A 27,535-nucleotide genomic window follows, 5' to 3' on the forward strand; every position below is an offset into this window, starting at 1 on the left:
CTTTTAAAATACTCATTAACACCTTTCGTTTGATGCCCATATTGTGCAAACGCATTCTAGAGTCACCCCTGGTCCATCTTTACGGCGATATCTCGAAAAGGCGTCCATCTATAGAACTTAGGTCCACGCCCTTTTAAAATACTCATTAATACCTTTCATTTGATACCCATATCGTACAAACGCATTCTAGGGTCAACCCTGATCCACCTTTATGGCTATATCCCTAAATGGCGTCCACCTATAGAACTATGGCCCACTCCCTCATAAAATACTCTTTAATGCCTTTCATTTGATACACATGTGATACAACCACATTCCAGGGTTACCCTAGGTTCATTTTCCTACATGATGATTTTCCCTTATGTTGTCACCATAGCTCTCAACTGAGTATGTAATGTTCGGTTACACCCGAACTTAACCTTCCTTAGTTGTTTATATTTAAAGTTCGAATACAAGCGTTGTTTTTTTTTTTGTTATATTATTTTATACATAGCTTTTTTACAAGGTCGCGGCGAAATGATGCAAAATGAAGCAAAGAAAATAAAGTAAGTTGGTATATATGTAAATAAATTGCTATTATTACTACTTAGTTATTGTTGTTATTGTAGTTTTTTGGTCACGTTTCGCCAACACTGGCCACCTGATATGCCACTGTGTCAAAAATTGACTGTCTCCGTCTCGTCTGTAAACAGTTATCTCATGTTCATAGTTTTTTTGGTTTATTTTTTTTATTACTAGTGAAATTGTTGTAAATTACATTCGTGTTGTTTGTATTCGTCATGTACCACTCTAAAAATCGTGAGCTCTTACCATTAACGTTTTCAATACAAATCATGTACTGGTTCATTCGAGTGAATGATATTATAGTCATATTACTTTTAAACATATCACCATACTCATACACCTGTTGTGCTCTTTCCTATCCCACTCTTTAGCTTTCCTTCTTCACATTTTCCTTTTTTTTAATATTTCTACTCTTGGTTGACTTGCTTTGCTTATTTTAATTCTTTAAACTCGCTTGCACTTTTAACAAAATTAACAGTTATACCAGCGCCCTTTTCTTAAGCGGATTTTTAACACCAACAAAAAAGAAACAGGCAAAAAAATTGATTGAATCTTGCATTATATACCCCGATCTTGCCTTTGCCAGACTATACAAGTGAAGTAAGTGGTGGGTATTTGAGAGAGAGAGATAGATAGAGAGAGAGGGAGAGAGATAGATATATAGATAGAAAGATAGAGAGAGATAGCGGGAGAGAGTAGTAATTAACTTGGAATTCTCTGGTTATGGTGATTGCGTTTGTTGCCGAGCAGATTGATATCCTCGTCAAGAAAAATGCTGTCATCATCGCAATCTAAGAGATACGTGGTTTAAGCATACAGTTAAATAACCCCCCAGCGGGTTAGAGGTCTTAGAGTATACCCGCGGTAGGTATGCTTACTCCAACTGAAAAAAGGAGCAGTAAAGATGGGTTTGATGGTGAATGAGGACAAAGTACCTACTATCATAGAGCAAAGAGTCAGCGCATATGCGCCTTGGCAACCACGCTCGTGATCAATTGGCGCCGGTTGGCGGAGCGAAGGAGCGACTGGCGCGCCTTGTTGGACGGCCATAACCGTTTAGACGGTTAAGCGCCAATTAAGTAAGTAAGTATGTCTGTCGTAAGAGGTTGTGTAGCGCAACCCTCTCAAGGGGTTGTGAGCGCAATATATAGCTTATCCATTCCAATTGTCAACTTCACCTACCTGTGGTGAAGCCTGCTTCATTAACAGCGGAGGCTCTGGCGACCACAAGTTCCTCATGGAACTAGGAAGTGGGGAGGGCGTTATGGCCTAGAAGGCTTAATGTGGTCATATAAATCGTTCCCGAGATGGTCGGGCTAGTACCTTAATGGTGGCATAGGACTATCAACATCGATAACACTCCCCAAAGCCTTCGGGGAGTGTTTTTATCGTTAATACAACAACAAAAGCAACCATTAAAACATGTGACATTTACTGTAGTGGACATGATCTGTAGTGGACCCGACCCGAGACTGTACGAGATGAGAGAAGGATGGATTTAGTCAACAGTTGCTGTGGTGAACGCATGTGGATGTTAATGCACTCACGAAGTTAATAAATATATTTAATAAATGACAACAACTATTAAAGACTTATTATAGTTTTATTTGCTCCAACAGAGCTTTTCTGCTCTTCTTCTTCTTCTTTCTTCACGCTCTTCAACACAGTTACGCATATCTTTTGGCACTTTTTCTGTTGTTGTTTGTTTGCATTTAAGTTGATAATGAAAACCGGCTTTGATTGTTTGTGGTTATGACCATCCACAATGGCAACAGAAAGCGTTCAACAACAGTTGATTAATTTCAATTTTTAATGTTTATATGTATGTGTGCAGTTATGTACGTTTGTATATTATGAATCGTGTGCTTTGTGTGCTGTATTTTGTAATATCTTTTAGGTGTATGCGAGTAAACGCAGATTTAGTGAGTCAGTAGGCCAGATTTGTTTATAAGTACAGTCTGTTTTAAAAGTCTCCGTATCTTTAGTATGCTAGCAGTTTTTCCCTATCAAGAAGAGATTAGTTCTTTTTAACACGCTTATACTATTTAGCTTCATTTCTATGATTTTATGTCTTGTAACGAATTTAGGGAAATTCCGCTTATTTCAAACCTTCTGCTAACGTTCGAATCGCAGAACTGTCGAATAAATAACTCCAATATTTAGTATTGCAAAATGGTCTTTATTTAGACTACTTTGGGAGTAGTACCTCAAAATTATACTTCACAACAAATAGCGTGTTTAAATCAAACTGATTAGTTATTCCTCAGCCTGCACTGCTTTTATACACTCTGTTGCCTCGTTCACATATTTCTCCTAAGGTCTAGACTTTTCACGATGATGCCTTATGGAACGGTTGTATCTCATACTTGGTTATTTAGCTATATGCGTATGTATGTGTGAGTAACATCTTCTGCTCTTAGCTTATGACTCCATACATATGTGTATGAGAAATCTCTCTTCGTTTCGAGTTGCTGATTATGTGTATGAAATATTCTTCTTTGCTTGTACATAATTGTGGCTGCTTGCTTTACTGTGTACATGTACATAACTGTGTGTGACTGCTTGCTTTAATGTGTACATGTACACAAGTGTGGCTGCTTGCTTTATTTTTGTTGTGCATTTATTTAGTAGCAGCATAGTGAGGTTATTATTCGCCATAGCATGTTATCCTTTCATACCAATTAACACTTATTATTTTAAGAATTCGTGAGCTGAACACCGGCTTATAATAATTGAATATTCAATTGTTATGTTTTTCTAAGAGAAACTGAAAAGAAAGAAAGAAGCAATATGCCAGTAAATGTTTCTTCCTTTCTTTTCAGTTTCTCTTAGAAAAACATAATAATTGAGTATTCAATTATTATAAGCCGATGTTAAGCTCATGAATTCTTAAAATAATAAGTATAAATTGATCACACCATTAAAGCAACAAATAGAAATACCAATTAATAAACAAAAGATGTTACGCATGTGCATAGGTATCCGTATTTTCAGGCGGCACGAATGTGTTTGCGTGTATTTTATTGATGTTTATTGAAGAGTATTTTTTTTTTAATTTGGTTAAAGATCTCACTTAAATTACTGTTTCTTTAGTTATTTTTTTACAAACGAGTAAAATTATTCGAATTTTTCGAAGTTTTTGTAAGCATACTTTTTCTACATAATCTCAGTCTTTGAACCCATTTCCATTTGTGGTCTACCAATTGCAATCCAATTTAATCGAATGGCGTGCATAATAACCCATAATTACTATTTGGTGTTTGTGTGTCAAATATTGAGCGAATTGTTGTCGTAAAATTAATCTTGTGACTTTATTGTAAGCACACGTCACTTGTTGTTAATATGTATGTTGTTGAGTAAACGTTAAGTGTAAGACACTATGTATTGCTTTCTCAAGTTCAATAATAACGTGCTTCGAATACTTTATGTACGTTGACTCTAACTCTCGTTTTTGACGCTAAATGTTGGTCATATCACCATCAAGTAAGGTGTTTTTTCCAGGGCTGCAAACCGGTTTGAACCGAATCGGTTCATGAACCGATCCACCCGCTATTTTGGGTCTTTGCACCGAACCACGAACCGAACTGTTTTTTGTTTTCTTAACTCCAAAAACCGAACCGAAAACCACTAAAAAAATGGTTCCGCTCGTTCAAAATAAAGTTTCAACAAAAAACACTTTAACTTATTTAATTCACCACTTTACTTGAAAATATGTACAACTCTAAGATACAATTGCATAAATTTTTTGTCGATGGCAACGCCGTGAGTTGTCACTTTTGATAGTCATATACTGTTTGCGCCTGTGGTCAAAAGCTTGTGAAAAAATTTACAAAATAAGTTCAAACCCCGTGCATAACAACTTTGTATATGAAAGAGCTTTTTCATTTCTCATTTATAACATTTTTTCATTCACAACATAGTCCGAACTATAACACAAACCACATACATATGTATAATTATAAATATTTTAAAGTAAAATTTATCAAATTTTTATCAATTTTCAAAACTTTTTATTAACAGCTTTTAGAATATTCCTGAATGTGCAGCCTTGAAGCTCATTCAATTGTAGTGTAATAGCGTGCAAGTTTCAAGTAGATGAGAATTACCGTTAATATTTAATAAAAACTTTCCTCCAGGGTGTTGCCCATATCTTCCATATAAAAACAAATTTTGTTCATGCGGTGTATGGAAAAAAATGGGAACACCCTCTTGAAACTTGCACATTATTTCACTACGGTTAGATGAGCTACAAAACTGCGCACTCAGAAATTTTTTGAAAGTTTTTAATAAGCCTGGAAAACTGATGAAATTTTGATTAATTGTTGCGAGCTTTGTGTACGCTTTTGAAATGTATATATATATAGTTTGTTTTATAGTTAGAATGATATTTAACATTTGAATTACTAAAAACTAATAAATAAACATAATTTAGGAACAATACCGTTTCATAGGGTGACCATATTATTTTTCACATAACCGTATATCAACATTTATAAGCTTTATGCCTAAGAAAAGCAAAGAAGAAATTTACATTTTCATCTTTTAGTTTGTGTAGTAATCTCGCATCTCTGCCCTAAATTTGGCCTATCTGCATACATTTTAATGAGCTTTTTCCTTCTAACTCTGCCCTCCCGCCTCTTCACCTTTTCCTAATTCTAATCCCCTTCCCCGTCTTTTTCGCTTCATCTATCTCCATCTTCGTCCCATTTTATCTCTTTCTCAGTCTCCTTCTCTCTTTTCTCTTCTCTCAAGTTCTTCTCATTCTTCTTCATCCCTTATTGCCAGTCCCAGAGGGTGGTATGTATTTTGTTCCAGTCCCAGTCCCTGTCCCACTCCGAGTCTCAGTCCCGGTCCGTCTCTGCTATACTTCCCGGAAAAAAGGACCGTAAATACTAATATTACTAATATAGGCACATTTATATACCAAATTTCAGGCAAATCGAATAGAACGTATGTAAATAGGCACGTTTGAACAAAATCGACCGACGCATCTCTTCAAACACCGGCGACCAACTAACACACATTTTAGCCTTTCTTTTAATATATATAGGTTTTTATTTCTCACACTTCACTATAATATTAAAACGAAATGCAGATAGTCATTACTTTTGAAATTCGGCTTAAAAATTGCACATGGAACAACTAAAGACTCTCCTGAATTAAAAAAAATGTCTTAGTACCTCAAATCGCGGCCCCCTCTCGCTGGCCCTGGTGATGTGCTATATATATATATATATATATATATATATATATATATATGTAAAGTTAAATAAGCACGTGCACAAACATATCCATACCAACCCAACTGAAAAGAGGTGCACCACTGCGTATACGTAACATTTTATTATTACGTATAAACAAATAAAACATTTTCAATAAAATAATATTGCGACTATAAACTGAGATATAACCTACCTATGTCTCAAGTTAGATCAAACTACACACGGGACGCAAAACAAATTCAAAATCGGTTCAGTAGTTTAGGAGTCCATCGCGGCCGAAAATGTTGTGACACCTGTTTTTTATATATTAAGATTGAAAGCAGCTAATTGACTAGTTTTTCTTCTCTTAAAAATACGAATACTTTCTTACGTGCAGAATATATGCGTTGTAAATACTCCCTATAGGTACAGTCATGCATTCTACCATTTTCGTTCCTTACATTTTATAATAATCAACAAACCATTTTGATAAGTTTTATAAATAAATACATACATGGATTTGATCTCAATAACTGTATTTTATTTGTATGTTTAGTAGGTACATATCGATGGTTGGTTGCACACAGATCCCAAGTGACGAATTTCAAATTTTGTATACTACCAAAGCTTAGTATTAAACGTTTGAACCACTTGCACCGAACCGGTGCGGCGGTTCAGAGGTAGCCACGAACCGGTTCAAGTTCTTCCTGAGTGGTTGGAACCACTGAACCGAACCGCTTCGATTTTCGAAGCGGTTTGCAGCCCTGGTTTTTCAGCTGAACTGATTTACTAGCGAAAGAACTACATACGTAAAGGCCACCATTCAAAGAGTGGATTAAGCTATGCGAATATATTGAAAGAGATGTCTTCTTCCAAAATTTATCAATAACTCCTCTCTAGATCCCAAAGGAGTGAAATTTAAGGCCAATATTACTGCTGAAAATGTTACTTTTTTCCGCTAAGTTTTCCCCATCTTTACAAGATGGTATAAGATAAAATATCCATCGGCTTCATCGATATTGCAAATCGCCATCGAATTGTGGGAAAGCCCAAAAAAGAATGTGCTGCGAATAGCTTAGCTCAAGAGTAGAAATAAAATAGAGCTGAAGTATAATCATAAAACATTTGTTGGCAATAGTACTTGTAAAACGTGGTGTGACGGTTTTCCTCCCAAGTATTTTCAATTGCACATATTTTGATTAAAACTCCATGTTTAAAAAATTTTTCAATTCGCGATATTATTAGGAATTACAATATTTAAAAATATCCATAATAAGTTCAAGTTCGTTGCTTAAGTCTTTCGTTTTTTTGTTAAATACATTTTGCATAAATTATAAGTGTGCGCAACTCTGCATACATAGATGCTCCGAGTGCGTTTTAAGTTTTTTCTTCTCTGCAAAAATTAATAAATAATATCCACATAATACGCATTCGTCCCTTTGCAATGGATTGACAAAACCTGCGAACGTATTTCTGCCACAAACACGACAATAATGTTTATCTGCTCCCAATTTGTAGAAAAAAAGTGGAAGAAAATATATCGCGCTTAATCATTCTATTATTACTATTATGGACACGAAATAATATCCTAACTTTGATTCGCTATAAGAGCCAGAAGAAGAAAAGTTGGACCAAAAAGAGAAATCGTTATTAGAGGCATTGGTTTCTTAACTACTTACTCAATTGGCGCTTAACTGTATAAACGGTTATGGCCGTCCAATAAGGCACGCTAGTCGCTTCTTCTTTCTGTTAACTGGCGCGAATTGGTGACACCAAGGGATTTTAAATCGTTTTCCACGTGGTTCTTCCAGAGGAGTGGTGGGCGCCCCCTTCTTTTGCTTGCATAGGCGGGTTGCGATGAAAATACGCAAATACGCAGGCTCTTTGCTCAATGAGAGCACCTACTTCGTTTTGTCCTCATTCACTATCAAACCCATCTTTTCCGTTGTTTTTTCCAATTTGGCGTAAGCAGAAATAGTGGCGCAGGTGTTCAGCCCGATGATATCAATTTAATCAGCATACGCCGACATTTGCACGCTTTTATAGAATCTTGTTTCTGCAGCTAGTATAATTTTCTTCAGCATCAAGTTAAAGAAATCGCAACAGAGGGGATCACCCTGTCTGAAAACTCGTTTATTTTCGAACGGTTAGGAGATGTCCTTTCCCATTGTGACTGAGCTGATGGTGCTGCTCAACATCATTTTGCACAACCGTATAAGTTTTGCGACGAAACCAATGTCAGACATAGCGGCATAGAGGCAGCTTCTTTCCGTGCTGTCGAAGGCGTCGTTAAAATCGACGAAGAGATGATATGTGTCAATTCTTTTTTTGCGGGGTTTTCCAAGATTTGGCGCGTTTGTAAAAATTTGGTTGATGACAGATTTATCAGGTCTGAAACCGCATTGATAAGATCCAATCCACCGATTCACGGTGGACTTCAATCTTTTGCACAATACACTTGACAGGACCTTATATGCGATATTAAAAAGGTTGATTCCGCGCAGTTTGCTGGATATATTTGTTTGAATGAGAAAAAATAATGACACTGAAGATGGCGCAACGCCGAAACCGATTTGTCTCCAAATTAAACTTGACAAGCGATAACGAAAAATCCTTTCAAAGTACAACAATTGTCCACCTTGTCGGAAGGTCAATAAAACAAAAAGAATCAATTCAATTTTCACAATGCGTTTAAAACAAACACAGAAGGTGGTTTTCAGCCGAGCTCTGCGAAAAAATGCGTTTGAAAACATTCTGAGATAGTTCGTTTTTGGCATCGGTATTGAATAGTCCTTCACTCAACCGATCACATGTGTGAACAGAACTCTCTACATTTTACAAAAATATTCAAATAGCCTGAAATTCAGTGACTCAACAAAAATATGCAAATTTCAACAAAAAATTTACGCAAAGTTGTTATTGTTTGCCCAAGCAATTAGCATCAAATGGATTTTTAACTTATTTTTATAGTTGTTCATGTGTATGTATGATATGACAAATGGGGGAATTTTAGTTAAAATTTTAAAAAATATTTAGGTAAATAAACAAAATTAAAAAACAAAAATTAAAGTGCTGGTATATATGCTCAAGAACGTGGTGCATATTTTTTCAAATGAAACAAGTAAGAAAGTCTAATTTCGGGAGAAACCAATTATTATATACCCAGCTGTGCACTTCAAATGCTGTTACCGTTTGCTTTGTGTGGTTAATAGTGTTATAAGGCTGTGCAATAATTCATATATGGACAAATGGGCGTGGTCCTTAACAGATTTTGATTAACTATCCTCACTCAGTCTATATAATTTGGCAAGAATAGTATCTCTGCGAAATTTCAATATCTTTAACGACTCTTTGTTTACGGCTTGTTAAACTTCCAAATTTTCTTCTTCTAAATGTGGGTGGTGCCACTCCCATATTCCAAAATTTTTTGAATTTATGTTTTGCGTCATAAAGACAATCCACCTACCAACTTTCATTAGCTTAGCGGTATTCGTTTTTGAGCTATCTCATGTTTTCCATTTGTCAAAATTTTCGACCTCGAAAAAGTGGACGTGGTTACGTCCGATTTCGCTCATTTTCATTAACAATCTATTCTGGGTCAGATAAGCCCGTATACTAAATTTGTTGAAGATTTCTCAATATTTACTCAAGTTATCGTGTTAACGGACAGAAAAACGGACGGACATGGCTTTATCAAATTTTTTTCGATACGGATGATATTGATCTATGGAGGTACAACCTACCGTTATCCAATCAGTACAAGTACACCTGGGTATAAAAATTGCAACTGTGTGTGTCTTACTTATTTGTTTATTTGGGCTCCTCTTGACTTCAAGTGAGTTGCGCGTGTGCGTCGAAGCCGGCTACGTAATAAAATTAGTCGCATGATTTGAAAGATTTATTTTACCCAAAATAAACGGCAGCATAATCTGTGTAGCTGAAGGCGCTTTACTTGCATGCATACACACATATACATATATATGGGGTATTCCATCCCATTTCGACCAATTTTGAACCCGACCCCTTTAGCATTGGCTGAAAGTTTTTCTTCTTTTTCTAGCTTACGAAAGACGTTTTTCAGAAGTTTTTCAAATTTTTTCATCCAACTCAAAAAAGTTATGAATTTAAAAAAAAAAACCCCGTTTTTGTTTTCAAAATGCTATAACTTTTCCAAAAAGTGACCGTTTGGGATCATTTTTTTTTTAAATTTGTTTTTAAATGTACTTTTCGGAAAAAATTCAAAACAATTTTTAAAATTTTTTTTTTTGTAATTTTTCAGTTTTTCAAGATTTTTTGAATTTCGCCCTTTTTTTCCTCGTAAAAAACTTCAATCAATTCTGCAATCATCCCCACTAATCCCGGAGTGGGCCGAGATTTTTTTTTTTTAAACATTTTTTTGAATTTTTTCCGAAAAGTACATTTAAAAACAAATTAAAAAAAAAGATCCCAAACGGTAAATTTTTGAAAAAGTTATAGCATTTTGAAAACAAAAACGGTGTTTTTTTAAAATTCATAACTTTTTTTGAGTTGGATGAAACAATTTGAAAAACTTCTGAAAAACGTCTTTCGTAAGCTAGAAAAAGAAGAAAAACTTTCAGCAAATTCTAAAGGGGTCGGGTTCAAAATTGGTCGAAATGGGATGGAATACCCCATATATACACAAACATTTCTATTTGGGCGCAAAGTTGTTAGGTCCATTATTGGTTGCTTCAAACGCTTCTATAAAAATGACCTCCAGCCTCCAGTTAGTACTTAAAATACATACAAATATCTTGACTATATTTGTAATATGTAGCATGTGCATGTAAGTGTGAATATGTATTGGCTGTTTGGTTAGTTTTATTTTTGCTTTACTTATTATTTAAGGTCTTGTTTTCTGCTCTGAAATAGTCCATTTGATCTTCACATGCATCCAAGCATCAAGCGACAAGGTCGAGGTGCTATTTTGATGCAGCGTCATTTTGATTGAAAAAAGTTGGATAAAGCTTGATACGAGGCTACAATAAAACTTGTTGTTTGACGTATTTTTAAATGGTTTTATTAAGCTTGACCTGGCGGACTGGCTGTTGGCTGGCTCGCACGAATTTTGTAATTGAAATTTAAGTAACTTCGCGATAAGCTACATGCTTGAATCTTGAAATATGGTTCAGAACCCGATGATAATGCAATAATAAGAAAGAAGAAATCGCCCCTAGGTGGCGCAAGGATAGATATATTCAAAAAAATTGTAATTGCGGTTCGATTTGGCACATAATACATACACGAATAGAAAGCGACCTATGAAACAAAAAAAATCGCCGCTAGATGGCGCAAGGATCGAGACATTCAACAAAATCGTATTTGTGGGCCGATTTGGCTCATATTTGGAACACATAATACATACAAGAATAGAAAGCGACTTATGAAAAAAATCGACGCTAGGTGGCGCAAGGATCGACGTATTCAAAAAAATCGTAGTTGTGGTCCAATTTGGCTTATATTTAGGACACATAATACATACATACATGAATAGAAAGCGACCTATGATATCCGATTTGGCACATATTATGAACAAATATTACATACAGTCAGGTAGATGTGACATCAAAATATTTTGTAGTTGGAGGAGGGACAAGCATACGTGGCGCAGAGTCAAGTAAAGTCTTTGGAAGGATTATGTATTGAGGACTTAGATTGTAACATATTGTCAGGAAAGAGTACTTGTAATAATGAGTCACTAAATGAACTAAATAGAATGAGAAATAATAGGCAATTAAATAAAGACTAAAAACTTGAAAAAAAAACTAATTAAAAAAAAAATGTTTAAGTTAAACGGTTTTATTGAAAACAATACTTACATGAATTAATAATGATACTAAAAGATAGAAAATAATTAGGTAGGTCCTGGGTACTAGTCATCACACTCCTCATCAATCTAGGGCGTTGATCATATAATTAAATAAAAGCATTGGACGCGTTAAATTTCTATTGATAGCCATAAGTAAAACCAACTGAACCTTAATCAGGTTATGCTACGCCTCACATTTTTAGAAATTTCAAGCTCCCAACGCTTTTATTTAATTGTATGATCAACGCCTTAGATTGATGAGGAGTGTGATGACTCTTACCTAGGACCTACCTAATTATTTTCTATCTTTTAGTATCATTATTAATTCATGTAAGTATTGTTTTCAATAAAACCGTTTAACTTAATTTTTTTTTATTATTTTATTTTTTATTTTTTCACTATACAAACATTGTTTTATTAGCAAAATTTGGTATAGTGAAACACCACATACAAAATCAATAATTTTGTTCCACGACACCCACACCGAGCCACACTCCTTTAAATTTGTTGCTTTGCTTATGAAGATTACTTTGTTGGCCAGTTTTGCTTTTAACACCTTTCCTGCATTTAATCACTATTTTACAACAAAAAATATGAACAAGTAAGGACGGGACTGTCTTCGGCTGTGACGAAGACTTCATACCTTTCATGAATGGGGCTGAACAATAATCTTATCCTATTCGTAATATCGAAATAATCGGGTGTATAAGATATGAAATACATACATAGTGAACAGATGTACATACCTAAGCGATTTTTAAGATAAATACAAATTAAAATATGGGTAAGTACTTTGTGTGAGGATGCAAAGTTTCACGTTTTTTCTGGTCTGCATGAAATAGCTATGACAATGAATCACTTATCTCAACAACATATAACGTAAACGTAAATATTTGATGAAATTTGAAGCTTCTAGCCGTTAAAAAGTGGTCACAAATGACAGTTTATATTAGGTATATAATATATATACCACCGATCTCTATGATTTTTTCAGACAACAATCAATGCTATATACGTAAGCATTTGCTGAGATTTCAAGCTTCTAGCGGTTCAAATGGTGTAGAAATTACGAAAAGTTTCTTATCTGAACAATCGGTTGTATGGGATATATACTATTGTGGCGAACGTTGACATCACTATGCTGTTAGTTAATAATCGCAACAAACAAAACACAGCAAGCAGCGACACTTATGTACAAGGCAACGAAGAGATATCTCACACACACACATTTAGTCATCAGCCGAAGTAGTTACTCACACATACACACGTATATGGCTAGTTGAAAAGCATAAACTACAAATATGCATATATATATATATATAGCTGGTAACCAATCATGAGATACAACTGTTCGCGAAATTACTAGACCTTAGGAAAAATGGGTGAACAAAAAAACCAAGAGTATAAAAGCAGCACAAGCTGAGGAATCAGTAAACAGTTTGATTTAAACACGCTTTTAGTGAAGCACGTGAGTAATTAATTTGTGAAATATAATTGTACTAATCCCAAGGTTGTCTAAAATAAGACTATTTAACAATACTGAATATTGGAGTTATTTATGCGACAGTTCAGCGATACGAACGTTAGCAAAAAGCTGAAAATAACCAGTATTCCCCAGAATTCATTACACTATATATTCCACCGATCTACACAATTTTTTCAGACTACAATGAATGCTCTATACGTAAGCATTCGGTGAAATTTTAAGCTTCCAGCTGTTAAAATGGGGCAGAAATTATGAAAAGTTTCTTATCTGAACAATCGGTTGTTGGGAATATATGCTATATATACTACAGATCTCATCCATTTTTTCAGACAAAAATTTATGCAATATACTAAAGCATATGGTGAAGTTTTAAGCTTCAATCTGATAAATTGAGAAAGGTATGACAAAAATCATCTTTTCTCAAAAATCGGTTGTATGGGGGATATATGATATAGTGGTCCGACAGGGCCGGTTCCGACAAATGTCTAATCGTAAATTTAAATCTAAATATACCCGATAACCAAATTTTATCAAGATTTCTCAAAAATTGAGGGACTAGTTTGCATACAAACAGACAGACGGACAGACGGACATGGCTAAATAAACTCAGCTCTTCATCCTAATAATTTCGGTATACTTATTGGTGGGTCTATCTATTTGAGATTCGTGACGAAGTTAATATACCATTTCATTTTCATGAACGGTATACAAATCATACACACGATTCAAAGGCCATTGCTGAAACAGGCTATTGCAAGCAGATATCAAAATATATGCTGCTTTTTGTTTTTAACAAATCTACTTACCTACACACGCAACGCCTTAATACTAGTGTGGATCGATTTATATTTGAGAAAAATTAGTAAGACTAAAATATAATTATTATGTATTTAATTAGCCTTAAAAAAATAGAGAATTGTCATAGAAGTTGAGAAGTCCCACAAGAAGGCCTAAAACTGCAAAAGCCATCAGCCCAAAAAGGCATTGCTATGATTATGAAAAAAAAACATTGGAACGTGTGGGTGTTAGCTATCTAAGAAAGCTCTTCAATTTGTATATGTCACTCGCTCTAAGTACTTTTATTCGGTAAGTCTGCTTATTAAGCCGTAGTAAAGACACTACAGCTCGTGATGTACTAGCCAATTACCAGTATGGACTCTGCAAAATGCATAGCTTCACCTATTGCATCCAGGGGCATAGCAAAGCCGCCATAAGGATCTATTGGTGACTTACGAATGGGAAATTAGCAGAGCACAGATATCCTTATGGAAAAACTTCTGTGCAAACATCGAATGCTGCAGCAAAGAAGCTACATTAAGGGAAGTAATCAAAGGACGAAATAGTTCACTGACAGATAAAAAAGATGATGTGGAGTAGACATGTGATTCTGAAAAGGCCCTTACTTATCGTAGCATATTTTCCATCTGAAGATGACATTACTTATCTTCCGCCAAAGGAGCAAGCAATGCTAGGGTTGGGTCATTAGTACCCAATTTGATTGGGCAATAAAAGTTTACCAAGATTAAGTCACTGGTTCTAAACGTAATATTCTCTGTCATGCCATAATTATAAGAGATGACGAACAGGAATGGCTCAAGATAATCTCTGAAAGGTGCATAGGACTGAGTCAAGTATCGAAGTCTTGGAGTACGCCTCGCGTCTACTTCCTAACTGGGTGGCAAAAACCAGTAAATTTCAGCCTAAAAGACTTCAAGCGCGTTACTCTGATATGTTTTCTGCTTAAAACCCTTGAGAGTTCAATAGATGTACCTATAAAGTCGAACATGGTCTATGGACTATTTTCTACACCATAGCATGTGTACCCCGGTCAGTCGGTAGACACGGCACTGCATATGAAATGGGCTCTATGTAATTAAAGGAAATCAGTGAGCAGGAGCACGGATAAAGTCACCTATGTTGTGGTCATCAATCATCTGCTCTGGGATATATATGCATTGGCATCTGGCGTCGGATCGACCCCGAACGCGGAGATGGCGGATCGGGTCCAGTTCACGAGGAGGTCTACAATCACGAATCGGACCAGGCCTAAGATAGGAAGGGTAGGTAGCTCAGCAGAATACATTTCATACTTGGAATACCGGTTTCAATTACTTTCTAAGCGGGGTCGCCCCTCTGTACTGTTTGGCAAGCACTCTGAGTGTTTAATGCCATAAAAGGTTTATCAGTGAGTAGGTATAAAACGTCAGTTTTGATCTTGCCAATTTGTAGGAAAAATTAAAAGGGATGACTACGCAAATTGGAAGAGACGCGCGAAATATACATATTTTTTTGTACTTTGAAAATAGAACGGGGATGCAGATTACCAATGGTTCCCGAAAGCACCACTATATTCTATTTAGCTCATACCACATGTGGATCTAGTGGCCGAGAGTATAGCGTTAGCAAATGCAACTAGGCATTATCCGTTGTCTAGTACTGGCGGCAGACCACGTGATCCCGTGCTAGCCCTTCGATAAGGATACTAAAAGTACATATGGACCAGCGAGTTTAACCTAACCTAATATTACCTGAAGCTTTATTTTGCGTTTTAGCTGAGATGGCTTAGCACTCAATTTTAATTATTCGTTCTCTTGGGTTGCGCCATCCTAATGCGTATATATGCAAACATTGTTTGGGCCAATGTAACAATTAATTAATTAATGTACAATAATTTATAATCTTGTGATCAGCCTTAATAAAGTTCATTGAGCCAATTTTTTCCTATTTCTACGGAGCATTCCACGGTTGGTACGAGACAAATATGACGCATTTTTATACTCAGCGTGCTTTGCACACAGAGTATATTAACTTTGATTGGATAGCGGTTGGTTGTACAAATATAAAAGAATCGAGATAGATATGGACTTCCATATAACAAAATCATCAGTATCGGAAAAAAATTTGATTGAGCCATGTCCGTCCGTCCGTCCGTCCGTTAACACGATAACTTGAGTAAATATTGTGATATTTTCACCACATTTGGTACACGAGCTTATCTGGACCCAGAATAGATTGGTATTGAAAATGAGCAAAATCGGATATTAACCACGCCCACTTTTTATATATACAACATTTTAGAAAACACAAAGAACTTGATTGTTTAGTAAAGAATACACCGAGAATGTTGAATTTTGACTTGTGGACTGATATTAAGAGTTTTGATAAAAATTTGAAAAAAATTCTAAAATGGGCGTGGCACCGCCCACTTGTGATAAAATCAATTTTACAAATATTATTAATCATAAATCAAAAATTGTTAAACCTATCGTAACGAAATTCTGCAGAGAGGTTATCTTTACTATAAGGAAATCTTTGTAGAAAAATTAACGAAATCGGTTACGGACCACGCCCACTTTCACATAAGAGATTACGCTTAAACTTTTTGTGTGCCGTCTTCCAGTGAATTTTACAGCTCCGGCTCATGCTGAATTTTTACGGGAATGCTCTGGATCATTGAGAGACTTGAGAAGCAGATGTCGTGAAATTTTCGCACACGTGAACTGTGATAGGCAGATGCCGCCGCTGTTTTTCATTTAACTCATACGGCGAAAGGCTAAGCAGCGACATCTATTTTTGAAAAAGTAGGTATATTAAAGGACGCGTTGCCAACCTAAAAAGAAGTAATTAACAAATTATCAGGCTCACAAATTGAACCAGACTTCTATCTGGATTTATCTGGCTCAAATCGTTGTTGTTGCATTTACATGCAAAATTATTTATCTGGCTCAGGATTTTGCCACCGGATGACGGCAATGGACTGCTAATCGTTAAACTTTATCTACACTTCTAAAATTGCTGCGCAGAAAATTAGTACTCCTAAATTTCAATACGCATTATACTCCGATGCAACTCAAATATGTGGCTATGTTTCTCCTCTACAAATGATGTGTGCCCACTATTCACCGCAACGATTCAGCTATATGTTATACACTATGGTAACAGTGGTGTGTGTCTCCACTTTTCGGTACAACCCGTTCTGTACCTAGTTATTTAACCACTGCCACTAGACGGTTCTCCTAAACATTATCTAAGCGTTTTTAACACGAATGTAGATATATAAACGTGTAAAAAAACGACTATTGTGCCGTTTTAGGGTTGGTACTTATTTGATTTTTCATTTTTTTTCTATACCAATTATTATTATTATTTTTTTCCAAATTTTCTTTATTCTAATTTTTCTTTCCTTATTTCTGATACTAATTTAAAAATTTTCATCCTTGGTACGTTTAAGTGTAATATATTTGAAATATAAAATAAAAAATAAATGTAAGGCGCGACAACCTCCGAAGAGATTTTAGGCCGAGCTTTTCTTCCAAATTTTGCGTCGTGCTACTTTTTAATTTTTCCTATAATGGGGCGGGACCTACTTGTTTTATGCCGACTCCGAACGGCATCTGCGAGGCAGATGAGTTTTCACTGATAGCTTTTTTAATGGCAGAAATACACTCGGAGTGCTTGCCAAACACTGCCGAGGGGCGACCGCGCTTAGAAAAATTTTCATCTAATTGAAAAATCTTATTTCTAAAATTTTGATGTTGCTTTGCCCGGGGTGTGAACCCAGGGCATTCAGTGTGGTAGGCGGAGCATGCTGCCATCACACCACGCTGGTGGAAATATGTTTGCATTAAAAATACTAATTTCGTAATTGGCGAAAATTTACGATTTTTCATGGAATGCTCGCTACTTATATACAATATGCGATGTTTTTTTGTTTCTCGTTTGGGAAAATAAATTTTGTGTGTGCAAATATTTAAAATGGTTTGCACCTTTTATTGAATATAAATTGTGTGACTTTCGCAATCCTATTTCTGCAAAGAAGAAAAAAAAAGCACAGAAACAAATATTTAGATGTAAAACAGAAAACAAATAAAACAAGTAAAGGTGTCTAAGTTCGGGTGTAATCGAACATTATATACTCAGCGTGAGTTTGAATTGTACAGTTCATTTCAGATAAGTTACTCTTTCGAATTTCGTTACGAGGGATTTTTTTTTGAGGTTCTAGAAATGTTTTGTAATGCTTCATCGAAATAGGTGCGTGGCACCGCCCGTTTAAATGGAAAATGTCTCCCCATGTCCTCTTAAAATAAAACTTGATAAGTGAAATATCATTGATTCGAAACTATTTTTTTCTCAGTTATAGCTTATTATTCTAGTCTACGACCATTTTAAACTTGTTTTATATCTAAGTTGTCGTGGCTTTTAACCGATCCCGTCCATTTTTACTAGAAATATTTTCTGCTATAAGGATATATATGTGTATACAATATCATTACGATATGTTAATTTTTCTTCGGTTTATGGCTCTCGAAACATAGAAATTTGCTTAATCATTAAAAGGTCGGTGCCACGCCCATTTTTTTTTAATTTGAAGTTTTTTCTATTTATTGTTATAAATCCACTTGGGAAATGAAATACCATTGATATAAAGCTCTTTTTTTTGCAAAGATATAGCTTTTTTACGCGTCCATAACCCTTTTAGAAATCTTTTATATAAAAGTGGGCGTGATCCTTAACCGATTTCGTTAATTTTTCTTTGACGCATTCCTTATAGTAAAGGCAACCTCTCTGCCGAATTTTGTTACGATAACTTTAACGATTTTTGATTTATGATTAATAATATTTGTAAAATTGATTTTATCACAAGTGGGCAGTGCCACGCCCATTTTAAAAAAGTTTTTCAAATTTTGATCAAGAGTCTCAATATCAGTGTACACGTTAAATTTCAACATTCTAGGTGTATTATTTACTAAATAATCACGTTTTTTGTGTTTTATAAAATTTATATATATAAAAAATGGGCGTGGTTATCATCCGATTTCGCTCGTTTTCAATACCCATCTATTGGCAGCCACCGTGGTGTGATGGTAGCGTGCTCCGCCTACCACACCGTATGCCCTGGGTTCACACCCCGGGCAAAACAACATCAAAATTTTGGAAATAAAGTTTTCAATTAGAAGAAAATTTTTCTAAGCGGGGTCGCCCCTCGGCAGTGTTTGGCAAGCACTCCAAGTGTATTCCTGCCATTAAAAGCTCTCAGTGAAAACTCATCTGCCTCGCAAATGCCGTTCGGAGTCGGCATAAAACGTGTAGGTCCCGTCCGGCCAATTTGTAGGGAAAATCAAGAGGAGCACGACGCAAATTGGAAGAGAAGCTCGGCCTTAGATCTCTTCGGAGGTTATCGCGCCTTACATTTATTTATTTTTATTATCTATTCTTTGTCCAGATAAGCTTCTGTACCAAATTTGGTGAAGATATCTCAATATTTACTCAAGTTATCGTGTTAACGGACAGACGAACAGACGGACGGACGGACGGACGGACATGGCTCAATCAAATTTTTTTCCGATACTGACGATTTTGATATATGGAAGTCTATATCTATCTCTATTTCTTTATACCTGTACAACCAACCGTTATCCAATCACGCTGAGTATAATAATAAGATGCGCTAATAAAGCTTGAAGGTTATGATAGTTTGGCTATACTTGATATTTGATTTGATGTTCATACTACGCCTGCAACTCAGTTGGCTCGCTCGCACACCAACGACGATAAGAGATCTTAGCCAAAACCATTTATGGTAGATTTAGCTCTTCAACAAGATGGCAATCATGCGCTTGATTATGTATGTAGTTGTACTAATTTCAGATTTTTGTATAGACCAAATACATATTTAGCTATTCATTTATTTGACCAACATTTTGCGTTAATCAGCTTGTCATTATTATATCTTAACATCATTAGGTTTGGTGTACTTTTTTAAGATTTTCAAGGTCAATATTAGCTTTGTAGGTTTGAATTACTTTGATGTATGCACTTAAAAGGTGCAAACATTACAAATTATAATAAATATTATATTTAACTTACATCCATGTATTACTATAATTTTAATAATATTTGCTGATAATTTTTTGTGATCTTTAAGCCAAAAATTGATGCAAATGAATTGCACTTTATTAAGTGCCCATAAGAGATATTACACGATATTAAATATGTGTAAAGGTTTATGTAATTCTGTCTGTAAATATCTTTTTTTTTTTTTATTTTCTACTAGTTATCAAATAAGTTAACCCTGACATACAATTTTTTTTATTCTCGATCCCGAAAACGGCAGATTGATGCAATATGAAGATCAAATGGTCACATTTTTTTTTTTGTCCATGTGTAAATGAATGTATAAGTGTTATCGCTTATAGTTGGGCCATCATATAATGATGTCATCAACATGTGTTCTCATACAACCTTAATAGATATTTTTAATACACTGGAAAGATTGCAGCGCACCGTGAATCGGCTAATTGGACCTTATCAGTGCGGCTTCACACCTCATAAATCTACCATCGAACAGATTTTCAAAATGCGCCAAATCACGGACAAAATGCGCCAACAAATAATCGACACACATCACTTCTTCGTCGATTTTAAAGCCGCCTTCAACAGCACTAAAAGGAGCTGCCTATATGCCGCTATGTCTGAATTTGATTTCCCTGCAAAACTTACACGGCTGTGCAAAATGACGTAGAGCAATACCATCAGCTCAGTCTGAATTGGAAAGGATAACTCCGAGACGTTCGAAACTAAATGAGGTTTTAGACAGGGAGACACCTTATCGTGGAATTTTTTAATTTGATGCTGGATAACATTTAACTGCTCTGGAACAATATTTTATAAAAGCGTGCACTTAATTGGCGTATAGTGATGACACTGATATCATCGGGCTGAACACCCGCGCCGCTATTTCTGCTTACTTCAAATTGGAAAAAGAAGCGGTAAAGATGGGTTTGATGGTGAATGAGGACAAAACGAATTACCTGCTGTCATCCAGTAAAGAGTCAGCGCATACGCGTCTTGGCAACCACGCTACTGTTGGTAGCCATAATTTCGAAATAGTAAAAGACTTCGTTTATTTGGGAACCAGCATCATCACTAGCAACAACGTCAGCACTGAAATCCAGCGAAGAATCAGTCTTGCCTTTAAATGCTACTTTGGACTAGGTAGGCAATTGAAAAGTAAGGTCCTCTCTCGGCGAACGAAAATCATACTCTACAAGTCACTTATCGTACCCATCCTGCTATATGGGGCAGAAGCATGGATCACGACAGCAGCAGATGAAGCGGCTTTGGGAGTGTTCGAGAGAAAAGTTCTTCGAAAGATTTATGGACCTCTACGCGTTGGCGATGGCGAGTACCGAAGAAGATTTAATGATGAGCTGTACGAGCTATACGCAGACATCAACATATGATGATGCTCCGGCAAAAAGAAAATGTTTATATCGGAACCCGCCTTTGGAAGCAGAGGTAGAGGGCGGCCCCCACCCCGTTGGAAGGACCAGGTGGAAAACGATTTAAACTCCCTTGGTGAGCCAATAGGCGCCGGTTGGCGGAGCGAAGGAGCGACTGGCGCGCCTTGTTGGACGGCCATAACCGTTTAGACGGTTAAGCGCCAATTAAGTAAGTAAGTAACAAAAAAATGGCCCGCTTCGGTTCAAATAAGAATGTCACCAAATTAATTCAAAATTAAATAAATTTTCCAATTTACCTTAAAACTTATTCTAGTATGCAGCTCAAATAAATTCAGGTATACTACATTGTTTCTCTTAATTTTTTCATTCTGACTTTTTTTTATAAAATAACATCCTTAAACTCCTAAGTTTCCGCTATGTTTTGCAAACTTCACACATAAGTAATATAACTTGCTACTGCTACATCTGAAAACTGTGTCACAATTAATACCTGGACTCTGGCGAGCGCAGGACACAAGCACAGAACGTACTCGATCGTTTCCTCCTGCAAGCCAGACTTCCTACATCTGCTATCACTGTCGAGGCCAAATTTTATATATGTCACGCCAGCCCCATTGTTTTTAGTGGCAAGTTTCTTATTTTAAGGCCGTTAGATCTGCACATAATCATAGCGATTCTGGACATTAAAAAGTGGTTTTAAGTGAAAAGTGCAGTTAGCAGCTTTTACCGCGGCGTCGACGATATCTACTTTAGTATGTATTAAGCGAATTTAGAAAAAGTGAGCGGTGTCACGGTTCCTATTAGAAAAATTTGGTATAGTGATTCCACAAATTGTCGATACCTTTGCAAAACCGCTTATGTGACGGCGTTTAAATTTTACAGGAGGCTAGACAAACTCCTTTTACAAATTTTTTTTAGGAATTTTTCCATGAAAATTTAAAGCAATATTTGTTCCAAGTATGTTAGAACATTTAGGTTTTGTATACTTAAAAGGTTAGGTTAGGTAGAACTGGCCGGTCCGTGAGGACCTCACATAGACTGATTGAGTCCGTAGTCTTACCAGAAGTTTGTTTTAACGACCAAACTGAAAAACTCTATCAAAAACCAGGACCTATGTTATAAAATAACTCCGTCCTCTTGGCAAATACTAGAAGCTTCCTAGGACTTAAGCCACTTGCTGCTTCTAGATCTGACAGCTGTATCACTCCTAATAGCTGGAGTCTTAGCCTGGCAAGTGCAGGGCACGAGCACAGTACGTGCTCGATCGTTTCCTCCTCCAACCCGCACTTCCTACATCTGCTATCACTGACCAAGCCTAATTTAAAGGCATGTGACGCTAGAAGGCAGTGTCCAGTCAGAATACCCGTCATGAGTCTACAGTCCTCTCTTTTTAATGATAGAAGCAATTTTGTTAGTCTAAGGTTGTAAGACCTACACATAATCTTCGACACTTAACAGCCCCGCGCTTGAACCCACGCCTTTCCCGCTTGGTCGATCATGTGCACCTCTCGCCTTCGCTTAATCTCGCCCGGTCTAATTAGGACGTCTACGGAGCAAGCTTCAAGGGATTCGTCCTTTTTAGCTAGTTCGTCCGCTTTTTCACTCCCATCTATTCCCATATGCCCTCGGACCCAATATAGATGTATGCTTCTCCCTGTCCCGACTCTCTCCAGAGACTTCTTACACTCTAACACGCATTTAGATGCTGTGCTATGCGAAATTATTGCCTTAATTGCTGCTTTGGTTACGGCTAGTATTTCCGCTTGGAAAACGCTACAGTAATATGGCAGCTTGTAGGATCTGTTTATTTCCGGATCAGCACAGTATACCGCAGACCCTACTCCTCCCACTACTTGGGAACCATCTGTGTACACATGTATAGCCTCTCCCGCCATTGAGCACCCTTGCGCCAATCGTCCGCCTCTATTGTGGCCTTAAGATCTCCATCGAAGCGCAGATAGGGAATCAGGTAGTCTGTTCGTCTTGTAATTGATGACGCTATACTACTATGGCCATATGGTCGGCGCTGAAGCTATCCCGAGGCACCGAGCCTGGTTGCAGTTGTTAACGCTATGTTCTTTGCTACCAGGTCTACAGGTGGAATGTGCAGAATGGCATACAGTGCAACCGTCGGAGTTGTTTTCAGGGCTCCCGTAATGCTAAGCATCGATAGTCTGCATACCCCCTCTAATCTTTTGAGGATGTTGTTTTTTGTGTGGCTTTCCACCAAACAAGAACTCCATGGTATAGAATAGGACTTACAATCGCTGTAAAAACCCAATGAGAAAGAGAGGGCGATAGGCGCCACGTACACCCCAGCATCCTTTTACATACATAGAGTGCCATTGATGCCTTCTTCTCCCTCTCCTCCACGTTGAGCTTCCATGACAGCTTATTGTCTAGGATGATTCCTAGGTATTTTGTGCAAGGTTTCTCTTGTAAGGTCACCCCTCCTAACTTAGGTCTGGTCCAATTGGGGACCTTGTACCTCTTTGTAAACAAAACCATATCCGTCTTCTCCGCATTGGCTTTCAACCCGACATTAGATGCCCAGGTATGAATATCCCGAAGCGCCCGATCCATCAAAGAACTAATCGTTGGAAGACGCTCTCCACGTATGACAATTGCAACGTCATCTGCGTAAGGTGTAAGTTTTGCGGGTCCCTCATCGAATCGCCTGAGTAGGTGGTTGATGACCAGCGTCCACAGATGAGGTGATAGCACCCCTCGTACAATCCCCATTGTGATGTAATCTTCCTGCAATTTAACATGCAGCCGATTCATCTGATTAAGGCGGGATGTACTTTAATGTAATTAAGACCATCCATAATCGCCCATTTAGGAACATTATTGAAAGGCCCGGCAATGTCCAAGAAGACTCCTAGAGCATACTCCTTATATTCCAAGGATTTCTCTATGCTTATTACCACCCTATGCAATGCGGTGTCTACCGACTTGCCTTTGGTGTACGCATGCTTTGTTGTGGAGAGTAACTTTCCATCCACGTTTGACTCTATGTACACATCTATCAGCCTCTCAAAGGTTTTGAGCAGAAATGGTGTTAAGCTAATGGGTCTATAGTCTTTTGGATACACGTGACCGATCTTACCCGCCTTTGCTAGGAAAGCTACACGAGCAGTTCTCCAAGAGTGCGGTACATGATTCAGCCTTATGCACCCATCGAATATTATTTTAAGCCATTCCACGACCGCCGTACTTGAAACTTGTAGCATAGCCGGGAATATACCGTCTGGGCCTGGCGATTTAAACTTAGAAAACGTTTTCACTGCCCATTCGATCTTGGTATCGGTCACCAAGCCTGGCACTACCCGCTCCGTGATCGAAGTGTGAGTGATGTCTGCTGGCTCTTCTAAACCGTCTCCCGATTGGAAATGTGTGTCGAGAAGCACCTCAAGGGATTCCTCACTATTCTGAACTATGTTTCCCCTTGCCAGGACTTTTTTCAACCGTGCTGTTTTGCTGGAGCACTCTATGTCCGTACAGAAACTTTTCCATGAGATTCTCTTCGCCCTGAAAATTTTACGCTTGTAGATCCTCAGTAGGTCCCTGTACTCGTCCCGACACGCTTCGCTTTCCGCGGTCTTTGCGAGCTTAAACATTTCTTTTACCTGTCTTCTTAGAAGACTCAGCTCATTGCTCCACCATGGCTGCTTTGCTTTTCCTCTGAATCCTCTTAAAGGGCAAGCTTTGTGCTATTAAAGGTGCTATTGCAATTTATCGATAGGCGGGTTCTCAAAAACATCGATGATATGAGGAAACTGAGGTGGTTGGGGTAGAAGGATTGATGGAGAGAGAGCGGGCGTGGAAGTGGAAGGGGGAGTGAGAGTGGGAGTTGTACGGGCAGTGAGAGTGGAAATGTTGCCGGAGCTAAATGTAAGCCGCAAGTTTAAGTTGACTGATCACTGCAGGGTATTCCAAGCGGAGGTTGCTGCTATTAAGGATGCTGTGGATGAAATGATATCCAGTGCTAGTACGATTAGGGATACTCTGATAGCCAAGCGGCTATTAAGGCCTTGAGTTGAACTACAATGCGATAGAGGGTGGCCTGGCAGTGCTTGACTTCGCTTGCGCTTGCATCGAAATATTTTACAATTAAGATTGTCTGGGTCCCGGTCAGACCTATAATAATAATGATTACTAATGGTAATGATGTGCTGGCTAGGCCATGTTATGCGAATGAAAGATAACGCTCCGGCCAAGAAAGTATTTCTATCCGAACCCGCGTATGGAAGCAGAGGTAGAGGGCGGCCCCCACTCCGCTGGAAGGACCAGGTGGAAAACGATTTAAACTCCCTTGGTGGGTTCAATTGGCGCCGGTTGGCAGAGAAAAGAAGCGAATGGCTCACCTTGTTGGACGGCCATAACCGCTTAAACGGTTAAGCGCCAATTAAGTAAGTAAGTAAGTAATGGTAATGAGTAGCCGTTCAAAGCGCTTACGATTTACTATTGCATCCTAAAATGTACTTGTATGTAGAAATTATTCCCTGCATGCAACAAATGAGAATTTTTCTTTCAACAAAGCAGAAAAATAAATCAAATATAATGAAAAAATATAATAAAAAACAAGTAAGGAAGGTTAAGTGCGGGTGAAGCCGAACATTACATACTCAGTTGAGAGCTACGGTGACAACATATGGGAAAATAACCATGTAGGAGAATGAACCGGGGGTAATCCTGGAATGTGTTTGTATGACATGTGTATCAAAGAGTATTTTATGAGGGAGTGGGCCATAGTTCTACAGGTGGACGCCATTTAGGGATATCGCCATAAAGGTGGATCAGGGGTGACTCTAGAATGCGTTTGTACAATATGGGTATCAAATGAAAGGTGTTAGTGAGTATTTTAAAAAGGGTTGGGGCTTAGTTCAATAGGTGGACGTCTTTTCGAGATATCGCCATAAAGGTGGACCAGGTGTGAGTCTAGAATGTGTTTGTACGGTATGGGTATCACTTTAAAGGTATTAATGAGGGTTTTATAAGGGAGTTGCACTTAGTTGTATATGTGAAGTCGTTTTCGAGATATCGACCATAATGTGGAACAGGGTGACCCAGAACATCATCTGTCGGGTACCGCTAATTTATTTATATATGTAATACCACGAACAGTATTCCTGCCAAAATTCCAAGGGCTTTTGATTTCGCCCTGCAGAACTTTTCATTTTCTTCTACTTAATATGGTAGGTGTCACACCCATTTTACAAAGTTTTTTCTAAAGTTATAGTTTGCGTCAATAAACTAATCCAAATACCATGTTTCATCCCTTTTTTAGTATTTGGTATAGAATTATGGCATTTTTCGTTTTTCGCAATTTTCGATATCGAAAAAGTGGGCGTGGTCATAGTCCGATTTCGGCCACTTTTTATACCAATTCAAAGTGAGTTCAGATAAATACGTGAACTGAGTTTAGTAAAGATATATCGATTTTTGCTCAAGTTATCGTGTTAACGGCCGAGCGGAAGAACAGTCGGTCGACTGTGTATAAAAACTTGGCGTGGCTTGAACCGATTTCGCCCTTTTTCATAGAAATAAGTTATTGTCCCAGAATCTAAGCCCCTACCAAATTTCACAAGGATTGGTAAATTTTTGTTCGACTTATGGCATTAAAAGTATCCTAGACAAATTAAATGAAAAAGGGCGGAGCCACGCCCATTTTGAAAATTTCTTTTATTTTTGCATTTTGTTGCACCATATCATTACTGGAGTTGAATTTTGACATAATTTACTTATATACTGTAAAGATATTAAATTTTTTGTGACTTAAAAAAAATTTTTTTTTTAAATGGGCGTGGTTGTTCTCCGATTTTGCTAATTTTTATTAAGCATACATATAGTAATAGGAGTAACGTTCCTGCCAAATTTCATCATAATATCTTCAACGACTGCCAAATTACAGCTTGTTAAAATTTTAAATTACCTTCTTTTAAAAGTGGCCGGTGCCACGCCCATTGTCCAAAATTTTACTAATTTTCTATTCAGCGTCATCAGTTCAACTCACCTTCCAAGTTTCATCGCTTTATCCGTATTAGGTAATGAATTATCGCACTTTTTCGGTTGTTCGAAATTTTCGATATCGAAAAGGTGGGCGTGGTTATAGTCCGATATTATTCATTTTAAATAGCGATCTGAGATGAGTGCTCAGTAACCTACGTACCAGATTTCATCAAGATACCTCAAAATTTACTCAAGTTATCGT

The 27,535-nt window shown here is 37.2% G+C and overlaps 1 protein-coding gene across 3 annotated transcripts in view; it reads left to right on the forward strand.

The window, feature by feature from the left end:
* LOC137246956 (nose resistant to fluoxetine protein 6-like) overlaps positions 1–27,535 on the forward strand; it is an 82,736-nt gene that overhangs the window by 26,687 nt on the left and 28,514 nt on the right. The window contains exon 1 of one of the 3 annotated variants that reach the window (XM_067778009.1): positions 12,982–13,060. The exons of the other annotated variants lie outside the window; for them this stretch is intronic. The gene's annotated coding sequence lies outside the window, so the exon portion shown is untranslated. Of the gene's footprint in view, positions 1–12,981; positions 13,061–27,535 lie in introns of those variants that run through there. 3 annotated transcript variants of the gene reach the window in all.

Source organism: Eurosta solidaginis, chromosome 3, assembly GCF_040869045.1.
Source record: "Eurosta solidaginis isolate ZX-2024a chromosome 3, ASM4086904v1, whole genome shotgun sequence".
Taxonomy (NCBI): domain Eukaryota; kingdom Metazoa; phylum Arthropoda; class Insecta; order Diptera; family Tephritidae; genus Eurosta; species Eurosta solidaginis.